This window comes from Elephantulus edwardii, unplaced genomic scaffold (genome assembly GCF_000299155.1).
Source record: "Elephantulus edwardii isolate Elephantulus edwardi_28Jun2011 unplaced genomic scaffold, EleEdw1.0 scaffold00010, whole genome shotgun sequence".
NCBI lineage: Eukaryota > Metazoa > Chordata > Mammalia > Macroscelidea > Macroscelididae > Elephantulus > Elephantulus edwardii.
Genome location: NW_006399760.1, coordinates 12,251,305 through 12,259,956, shown reverse-complemented (window position 1 = coordinate 12,259,956; position 8,652 = coordinate 12,251,305).

The following is an 8,652-nucleotide window of genomic DNA, read 5'->3' as shown; positions in this document are numbered from 1 at the left end:
AAGTGGATCAAGGATATAGGACTAAAACCAAAGAACATAAACTTTAGTAAAGAAAAGCTTGGAAGAACTCTAGAAGTCCTAGTCCACAACATTAACAGTCTTTCAAGAATCGTGAAAAACCTACAACCAGGAGAGGATAAAATATATAAATGGGACCTTCTAAGAATAAAATCCCTATGAACATCTAAAAACTTCTCCACCAGAGTAGAAAGGGAGGCCACAGATTGGGGAAAAATATTTAGTAATGACATGTCAGATAAGGGACTTATATCTAGAATTTATAAAATACTTGAGCACCACAAGATAAAGGTAAACAACCCAACTGAAAAAATGGGCACAGGGTATGAACAGACACTTCACCCAAGAAGACCTTCAGATGGAAAACAATCACATGAAGAAATATTCAAAATCTCTAGCTCTAGGAGAGATGCAAGTAACAACTATGAGGTATCTTCTCACTCTAGTAAGAATAACAAAATTTAACAGAACAGCAAACAACAAATGCTGGTGAGGTTGCAGAGAAACAGGTATCCTTATTCACTGTTGTTGGGAGTGTAAAATGGTACAACCACTATGGAGGGCAGTATGGCACTTTCTCAAAAAGTTGGAAATAGAAATACCATTTAACCAAGCAATTCCAATACTGGGAATATACCCTAAAGAAACTGTAACTACCACTCAAGCAGATATATGCACACCCATATTTATTGTGGCTTTCCTCACAATAACAAAGAGTTTGAAGCAACTCAAGTGCCCATTAACAAACAAATGGATAGAGAAGCTGTGGTATATTCATACAAGGGAATACTAAGCTGCATTAAAAAACAAGAAACTCATGATTATACAAAATGGGTGACCATGGAGGATATTATGCTGAGTGAAGGATCATAGTCACAAAATTACACATACTGCATAATGCTACTGTTATTAAGCAAGACTGACATCGGGGTTGGGGGAAACTAAGAAAAGAGGGAATAAATAAGGTATATTGCATGGAAACAAATGAAGAGATAAGTGTTTAAAAGGAATACATGATTAGGTTTTATTGTCATGACATGAGTCCAGAATGAAAGCTGCATAGTGAAATAGTGGGGTGGACTAGGAGGTGGGAGTGGAGGGGAGGAGGGGATTATATAACCATGAAAGAATTTTTATTATTATTATTATTATTATTATTTAATTTTCAAAGAGAAAAGTAAACTGAGGTGGCATGGTAGGTAGGGAGGAAAGAGTGCAGGAAAGAATGAATAGAAATCCAAAGTCTCTGTAAACTTTCATTAAAATAAAAAAGAAAGAAAGAAAGAAATATGAATGGATTATAGTAACCAGAAACAAAAGAAAATGGGGGGAAAAGACACAGTAAAAGGACAGCAATAAAATCTGGTCTGTCAATGACAACACCTAATATAAATAGATTAAATGTACCAATTCAGAGAAAAAGAGTACTAGAAGGGATGCAAAAATAAAGCCCATCAATATAATACCTACCATTGACATATCTAAGAGGAAAAGATAGACCAAAAATAAAAGGGTAGAAAAAGATATACCAAGCAAATGGCACCCACAAAAAAGTGAGAGTAAAACCAATCTGTCATAAAATAGACTTCAGGCTGAAAGCCATCATAAAAAGGGGGGAAATGGCACTATATAATGATTAAAGGATAATAGACCAAGAACCCATAACTTTGGTCAATATCTACACACTAAATGTAAGACTTGCAAAATACATAAAACAACAGTTAACAAACTTGAATAAAGAAATAGACAGCACCATAATAGTGCTAGGATACTTTAACACACCACTCTCACCAACAGATAGGTCAATGTGAAAGAAACATAACAAATGAAGGATATCTAAACTATTCAGATGACATGATATTGTGAATGTATTCAGTGTACAGCACTCAATCAAAAATCAATGTACTTTCTTCTCAAATGCAAATAGTACATTTTCCATAATTTATTGTGTATCAGAACACAAAGCAAGCCTCAACAAATTAAAATACATTGAAATAATATCTAGTATCTTCTCTCCCATCACAATGCCATAAAACTAGAAATTAATGCCATAAAACTAGAAACTAATGGTAAGGGGGTAAAGCTTACAAAACTATTCACATGGAAGCAAAACACCCTGCTAAAACACAATTGGGTTATAAAAGAAATAACAAATAAAATAAAAGTGTCCTTAGATACAAATGATTGGGTGAACTCTATGACACACTCAGGCTTGCACAGAGCCAGGAGAGTTGAGGAGAACATTTTCAAACCCACAGAGCAGCAGGCCCTCAAACCTGAGGCCCTTGGACCATGGGAAAGAGTATTAACAACATTAAAGATCCTGTCAAGAAATTGCTTTTACCTGAAATATCATCCTGCTTTGCCAGCCATACATATTAACTAGAGGACTCCAGCAATCCACAGTACCTGAATAAAGTACTAGAGTAGAAGGTCCAAGACAAAATCCTCCCTCCTGAATTGTGAAAATGGTGAAGAGAGTCACATCTGGCCACTCAGGATTTGAGAGGAAAACTAAAGGATGGGTGAGTTATCCTCCCAGTTCATACTAGTGTATTGAGCTCCCTAAATGAAGTAAGTCTCCGTTAAGTCCAGGCATCAGAGAGAAATTCAGGCAGGGTGAGCTATCTACACCCCACCCCACCCCCAGAACAGTGGGCCCCAGGCAGGATGAATTTTACCACAGCAATGACATGGAAGAAGTAGGTTATCTTACAACCTACACAAAAACCAAAGCAAGATGTCACCCCAAAAAAGTTGTCAAAACTCAGAATCAAGAGATTTCCTGAAGCCAGAAAGCCTGATGGAACTTTCTGATACAGAATTCAAAAGAACAATGAATGAATATTTTTATGGGTGAAAGATGAACTTGAAAAATCACAGTATTCTACAAACAAAAAGCCAAGGGGAACTTAAAAAACCAATCAAAGAAAATGCAGATAAAACAAACCAGACATTAGAGACTCTGGAAAAAACAAAGTAAGTGTAATCCAGAAGATGATGATTAGTGTCTCAGATTTTGTCAACATGTTGGAAGGACATATGAACAAAGTTGAAGAGTTAGAAACAGAGAACTAGCAAAATAGAAGATAAAATTCTCAGTATTGATCTGCTAGGAAAAAAAAAAGAATAATCAAAAAGGAAGGAAAAAAGAAGAAAGCCTAAGAATAATGTGGGACACCATCAAGAGGAACAACACATGCATAATTGGAATCTCAGAACAGGAAGAAGCAAAAACAGTCACCAAGAGAGTTGAGGAAGAATCACTAGAAGAAAATGTTCCTGGAATAATGAAGAATGAAAGTATACTTATACAAGAAACTGAGAAAAACCCATATAGAACAGACCACAAAAGAAAAACACCATGGCATATCATAGTAAAATGTGCCAGACCCAAAGATAAGAAGAGAATTCTGAAATCAGCTAGGGAGAAATGAACAGTAATCTATAAGGGATAACAAATAATATTAAGTGCCAATTTCTCAGCAGAAACCATGCAAGCAAGAAGACAATGGAACAACATATATAAAACCCACAAAGAAAAAAAACTTTCAATCAAGAATACTGTATTCAGCACTATTATCCATCAGATATGATGGAGATCAAAATACTATCAGAGAAGCAGAAAGTAAGGGAGTTTGTTAAAACAAGACCACCATTGCAAGAAATACTGAGGGAAATCTTTCTTACAGAGATGCCACAGAAAACAGAATGAACTAAGGTAATTAGCAACAACACCAAAAAGAACTCAGCAAAATGATAGCAACAAACCATTGCCTCTCAATAATTACACTGAATGTGAGTGTTAAATGCACCAACGAAGAGAAAAAGAGTAACAAATTAGATTAAAAAAAACAAACAACAAAACAAACCCAATCAATATACTGTCTACAAAAGACATACCTGAAAAGTGAAGATAAAGAAAGACTAATATATATATATATATAATCAACCAGAAAAGAGCAGGAGTAGCAATATTAATCTCTAATAAAACAGATTTTTAGAATAAAAACCATCACAAAGACAAGAAAGGTCACTATATAATACTAAAAGAGTCAATAGATCAAGAAGACGTAACCTAATAAATATCTAGGCATCAAATGATAAAGTTGCAAAATACACAAAGCAAAGATAAACAGAACTGAAAAAAGAAAAAAAGCAACAGCATGATTGTAGTAGGAGACTTCAATATACCACTTTCAAGAAAAGACAGAACTACCATAAAGAAACTCAACAAAAATCATGAAGAATTAAACCAATCAATCAACTAGATCTCATAGATCTATACAGACTAATGCACCCCCCAAAAGCTGAGTATACATTCTCCCCCAATGCACCCAGAACATTTTCCAGAATAGACCACATTTTAGGTCACAAATCAAGCATCAACACATTAAAATACATATATATAGGAATAATACACAGTAGTACCTCAAACCACAAAGCTACAAAATTAGAAATCAGTAACAATAGGACAAAGGAGGGGGGAAAAACCTCACACATTTGGAAACTAAACAACAACCTGCTTGAACAAAACAGGTAATAGAATAAAAAATGAAGTAACAATGTTTCTTGAAACAAGTGAAAATGAAAACATAACTTATCAAAACCTCTGGAAAACAGCCAAAGAAGTAAGTTGAACTCCATTTATAGCCATAAGCAATCATATCAAAAGGGAAGAAAAAATTATCATTAACTCTCTAACTCAACTTCTTCAACAAGCTGAGAAACACAGCAAGAAAACTCATCAATCTCTAAGAAAGAAATGAAGTTGTAACAATTAAGGCAGATAGAAATTAAATAGAAGCATGAAACCATCAATAAAACCAGGAGTTGGTTCTTCAAAAAAGCCAATAAAATCAACAAAGTACTAGCTAAACTAACAAAGGAATAGAAAGAAAAGATACAAATAATCTGTATAACAAATGAAAAGGGTAATATCACAACAGAACCAACTGAAATGACAGGGTTAACAATGGAATAGTATGGGAAAACTATATTCAAATGAATATGAAAACCTAGAGCAAATGGACAATTACTTAGATACTCAAAATCTATTCAAAATGAAAAGATGAAGTAGAACATCTGAACAGACCCACCACAAAAGAAGAAATTGAAAAGGTAATACAACAACTTCCAACCAAGAAAAGCCCTGTACCAGAAGGTTTTACTAGTGAATTTTCTCAAATGTTCAAAAAAGAACTGTCAGCAATTTTACATAAAGTATTTCAGAAAATAAAAAAGTTGGAATTACCCTAGACTAATTCTTTGAGCTTTGATGCTGGAGAAGACTATTAAATATATCCTGGATTGCTAGGAGAATAAAAAGGTTTGTCCTGGAGAGGGTGAAGACAAGCTGCTCCTTGGAGGCAAGGATTCTGAAGCTTTGTCCAACATATTTTGGACATATTGTAAGGTGGGATCAGTCCTTGGAGAAAGACATCATGCTTGGGAGGGTGGATGGATAGGGTAGGAGAGAAAGACCCTTGATGAGATGGATTGATTCCATCACTGGAATAATGGAGATAGATGTATCAGAGACTATAAGATTGGTAAAGGATAGAACAGGGTTTAAGGCTGTTGTACATAGGGTTGCCATGAGTTGCAAGCGATTTGATGGCACATAACAACAACAACTGTCTATGAAGTAAACATACCCTTGATATGAAAAGTCAAGTAAAGACACCACCAAAACAGAAAACTGTAGACCAATATCTCTCATGAACATAGACGCAAAAATCCTCAGATAAAATCCTGGCCAATACAATCCACTAAGTAGGATTCATAACTGATATGCAAATATGCTTCAACATAAGGAAAGCAATCAATTTAATTCATCACCTTAACAAAGAACAAGGACCACGTGATTTTATCAATTGATGCAGAAAAAGTCTTTGACAAAATCTAGCACCCTTTGCTGATTAAAACACCCAGAAAAATAGCAAGAGGAAAATTTCCTCAACATGGTAAAAGGAATATATAAAAAACCAAGAGCCAACATCATTCTCAATAAAAAGACATTAAATGCATTCCCTTTGAGAGTAAAAACTAGACAAGGATGCTCATTATTACCGCTCCTATTTAATATTGCATTAGAAGTCTTAGAGCAATAAGACAAGAAAGGGAAATAAGTATTCAAATTAGCAAAAAGAAGATAAAACCAGCTCTATATGCAGATTGAGATTGTTAACAACTTTAGTTTGCTTGACTCCACAATCAACATTCTTGGTACCAGCAGCCAGGAAACTAAAAGACGTATTGCATTGGGAAAGTCTGCTGTTGGAGACGTCTCCAAAGTACCAAGGAACTGTGATGTCAGTCTGGAGACTAAGGTGTGCCTGATACAGGCCATGGCCTTTGCAATCACTTGCTATACATCAGTGAGCTGGATAATGACTAGGAATGATAGGAAAGTTGATCTCTTTGAGCTGTGGTGTTGGAGAAGAGTGTTGAATATACCATGGACTGCTAAGAGAACTAACAGGCTTGTCCTAGAGAGCCTGAAACCAGGCTGCTCCTTGGAGGCAAGGATTCTGAAGCTTCATCTGACCTACTTTGGACATGTTGCAAGGAGAGACCAGTGTTTGGAGAGGGACATCACGCTTGGGAGGGTGGAAGGACAGCACAGAAGGGAAAGACTCTTGATGAGATTGATTGATTCACTGACTGGGGTAATGGGGGGAGCTCCATGTATGGGAGACAGTGAGATTGGAACAGAACAGACCAGGGTTTAGGACTGTTGTATGTAGGGTCATTATGAGTCACAGGTGACTGCATGGCACATAACAACCACAACAATATGCAGATGATATGATATTATACTTAGAAAACCCTAAAGACTCAGTGAGAAATTATTGGACGTATTTGACCAATTCAACAAAGTAACAGGAAGCAAGATCAACATATACAAATTGGTTGCATTTCTGTACAGTGACAAAGATAATATAGAAAGGGAGCAAAGAAAAACAATACCCATAACAATAACTAATCATAAGATTAAACACTTGGAAGCAAATATAAATAGAAACACAAAAGACCTATAAAAAGATAATTATAAAGCATTACTACAAGAAACAAAAAAAGACCTAAAGAAATGCAAGAATATACCATGTTCATGGATAGGAAGACTCAATATCATGAAAATGACAATTCTACCAAAAACAATCTACAAGTTCAAGGTAATCCCAATATGCATACCAATTCCATTTTCAATGAGATGGAAAAGGCAACTTCCAATTTTATTTGGAATGGAAAGAGATTCTGAATAAGTAAAGCACTTCTAAAAAAAGATAAACAAGGTAGAAGACATCACACTCCCTGATTTCAAATCACACTACACAGTTGTGGTGGTCAAAATAGCATGGTACTGGTACAGTGACAGACACATAGATCAATGAAATAAAATTGAAAACCCAAAAGTCAGATCATGTATAGGACAACTGATTTTTTTACAAGGAGACTAAATCAGTTATGAGGGAAATGACAACCTTTTAAACAAATGCTAATAGCAAAATTAGAAAATCATCTGTAGAAAACTCAAGCAATACCCACACCTCACACTAAACACAAAAAACAACTCAAAGTGGATCAAGGACTTAGCAGTAAAACCAAAGACTATAAACTTCATTAGAAAAAATCTTATAAGAATTCTAGAAGCTATAATCCAAGGTATAAACAGTCTTCCAAACATAATACAAAACCTACAACCTGGAGATAACAAAATACATGAATGAGACCTTCTAAGAATCAAATCCCTATATGCATCAAAAAACTTCTTCAACAGGGTAAAAAGGAAAGCTACAGATGAGGAAACATATTTTGTAAAGACATATCTGATAAGGGACTTTTATCTAAAATTTATAGACTACTCCAGCACCTCAACAAGAAAAAGGTAAACAACCCCATCACAAAATAGGTACAAGATATGAACAGACACTCCACCGAAGAAGACATTTAGATGGCAAAGAAACACATGAAGAAATGTCCAAAATCCCTAGCTCTCAGATAGATGCAAATAAAAACAATAATTATATATCATCTCACTCCAGCAATGATAGCAAAGTTCAACAGAGCGGCAAACAATAAATGCTGGCACAGTTGTAAAGAAATTAGAATCCTTATTCATTACTGCTGGGAGTATAAAAGAGTGCAAACACTATGGAAGGTAGTTTGGTCCTTTCACCTAAAAGTGGAAATAGAAATACCATTTGACCCAACAATACTACTTTTGGGAATATACCCTAAAGAACCATAGCCACCATCCAAACAGATATATGCACACCCATGTTTATTGCTGCATTATATACAATAGCAAAGAGATGGACGCAACCCTAGTGTCTATAACAAATGAAAGGATAGAAAAACTATGGTGTATTTTTGTAATGGTATACTACACAGCACTAAAAAAAAATGAACTCATAAATCATTATACAACATGGATGACCCTGCAGGACATTATGCTCAGTTAAATATCTCAGTCACAGAGAGATGTATACTGCACAGCACCACTGTTATAAAGTAGATCTGACCTGAGGTTTTGGGAAGATAATATTTTATTAATTTTCATAAACATTTACAGAGATTTTGGGTTTCCATTCATTCACCGCTGCACCATTCTCTCTACCCTCCTCCCAG